Here is a 2,679-nt window from a genome sequence, read left to right as displayed (position 1 = left end):
GTCAGACTACACCACAGCTAAAGAGATGGGTGTCTCAGAGGAGGTGCGGGAGTGGAATAAGAACCATAATTGCCTTTACCCATCATTCAAGTCAATTGCTAGTTGTGCTCACAAAGCAAAATTAATGGCCTCATTGGAGAATTCACTTTTGGAGACATCAACGGAAAAACTGTAATTGACCATACTCAGTTTTTTGTAATAGCAAATATAAAAAGGGCACCTCATCATCCATCTCCCTGAAGAGGAACTTTTCCCTATCTGCTTCTATGTACTGCTACTCCAGATGCTAGGATGCACTGCTGTTTTTTATACTTCACTCTTTTAGTTAAGCCAAGTTTCTTCTCACTCCCTCAGAGATAGCCCTTATCCACCATATTTCAGAAAAAGCTCTAAGAACCAATGTCCAACATTATTTACATTATGTTACATTGCAACATTATTTCATCATACAAGATCTGTCTTCCACAATTTTTCTTTCAAAAGCTCAAGACTTCTACCTACAGTGTCCCCTCCCTCTCATTCTCTCCTTGTTCCTTTCATTCCTCAAAACAATTTTCAAATGAATTGACCATACATAAATCCCTTGCTCAGCCCAACTTAGAGCCTCTGGTCATATCAGCACTTCTGATATGACCTCTCCTCCTTTTCTCACACTCTGTAATATAGACCATAAAAAGCATAAAATTGTCATTTTCCCTTTCCAAGACAGTAACTATATTCAACTGGTTCCTTGTTCAAATCTCTCTTTGCAGGCTTTTCTTCACAGTTTCTCTGGTTTAATTTTTTTCAAATGTTCTCTAAATAACATTTTTGTCCTGTGCATGTATCTGATAACACAATACCAGACTACCTAGAGTGTAACATAAGAAATTGAGCTTCCTAACTCTACTTTCTTCCTTAATTATATAAATTTAACAAATGCTGAACCATAGCTAAGGCTTTCATATGAAATCAGAAGAGGCATACTATTCAAAAAATCATGATCTTCTTTAGCATCACCTGAATGTTGAAGACATCTTCTGGTTTTACTAGAAAATTCCCAAATTACAGCTTCTGCAAAAACACAGACTAAAAAAAAACCAAAATCAGTATTCATCTCAGTAGATACTTACTCTCATGAAAATCCAATCAAAATTAAGATAATAGGCAAAAGAATGCTTTTGACACTTACTGAGGGTGGGGAGTAACCTAGCAGTTGATTAGACAGCAATATTTTCCACACTACATGCTGGGACTAGGCTGCTGCACAGAGGGGCCTGTGAGATCCGTAAGGCTGTAAAAAGAATTGAAACATTGCATGACTGAAACCTAACAGCAAGTGCATTGAGGTAAGATGGGAGATCAGTGGATAAAATACGTCAATGACTTCTGGAACAGTGGAAGCGGAACAGAGGATTCAGTATATGCATATTTTATTGTTCTTTATTTCACATACATAACAAAGAACAGTAAACGTTGCAAAAAATACCCAGTCATTATGGGTAGTATCTGCCTCTGAGCCTTCAGATGAGGAGAGTACTCAAATACTGTGACTTTGCTGAACAAAAATTAGTAAACATACAAAAGCCTTGTTAATTTGTCCATCCACCTCTGATTTATTTTTCTGCCCTCAAACAAGTGGTTGCATTCTACATTAGCATGAGCATGGTGGAAAAAGACAATTGCCTTCAGGAGCTTGACTCTGCTCATAGCAATTCTGTTTCTTAACCAATGTAAATGCACAAAATCCTCCAATCCAGGTAAAAACTGTCCTTGATATAAAAATTATGTTGTCTTAGTCAGAAAAAAGAACTCATTCAGCTTTACAATCTCTGCTGTCAACAAAGTAGAAGGGGGCAGGCGCTTGCCAGCAAATGCCTGTACAGTCTTTGGTTGGCTTACATTTATCACACCCTGTCATTGATTGAGGTGGTTAAATACAAACCCCAAACACTGAAGTACATTAATTATTTTAGCAAGCAGATGATATTTTGCTTATGGTATCTCTAATATTCTATATTTCCTCTATATTCTATATTGTATAATGTATTTCTTCTGCTGAAGTTCAATGCAGGAGTACATTATTTTCAAACATTTTTATTTATATTTATTTACATATGTATCATTTATCAATTATAAGCATAATGGTATTTATTGTTGTTACTTAATGCAATTGCACGCAATTTTACATGCTACTGTGACTAAAGGACCAAAGGCAAACTTACCCTCTACTGTGTTTCCATAATTAGGCAAAGTTGAAGAAATCTGCACACTTCTCCCCCCTACATACATTTACCTTATACACACACACATATACACACACATACACCTGAATTTGTTTACTAGCTAATGACTCCAGGTTAATCCTTTCACCAGAAATGTTTCTTTGTCTTATGATGTAAAGCTAATTTAGTACCATTCAACTGCACCCTCCTCCCCAAAAAAAGCAAAACAAACAAACAAACAAACAAAAAACGAGAGAGGCAGAGGAAAATTTTGAAGTATAATATATTAAAGGCTGAAATCTATTTCTTCTGTAAGATATCAAAAGAATCTGATGGACTGGCTTCCATTTGCGGTTGATATGTTTAAGTTTCCTTATGCTCATAAGCAAGATAAGTTTTGCCTTTAATTTAAGATGTAGATTTCATTACAATAACCTTGTGACATTAACAGAGGGATTTCTTTTTAAAGCTTCAC

General features: G+C 35.8%; 1 long non-coding RNA gene across 1 annotated transcript; it reads right to left on the bottom strand.

The window, feature by feature from the left end:
* Positions 1 to 1,005: 1,005 nt before the first annotated feature.
* Positions 1,006 to 2,259, bottom strand: LOC136289021 (uncharacterized). The gene is made up of 3 exons (XR_010720700.1): positions 2,205 to 2,259; positions 1,172 to 1,273; positions 1,006 to 1,068 (listed from the first exon to the last, which is right to left on the bottom strand). It is a non-coding gene; the product is annotated as an uncharacterized lncRNA (long non-coding RNA).
* Positions 2,260 to 2,679: the final 420 nt, after the last annotated feature.

Source organism: Chamaea fasciata, unplaced genomic scaffold, assembly GCF_029207755.1.
Source record: "Chamaea fasciata isolate MVZ Bird 193981 ecotype frontalis unplaced genomic scaffold, bChaFas1.0.hap1 SCAF_4, whole genome shotgun sequence".
In the NCBI taxonomy this organism is placed as follows: Eukaryota; Metazoa; Chordata; class Aves; order Passeriformes; family Sylviidae; genus Chamaea; species Chamaea fasciata.
Note: the sequence above shows the minus strand (reverse complement) of the source record. Positions and strands in the feature narration are given on the sequence as shown.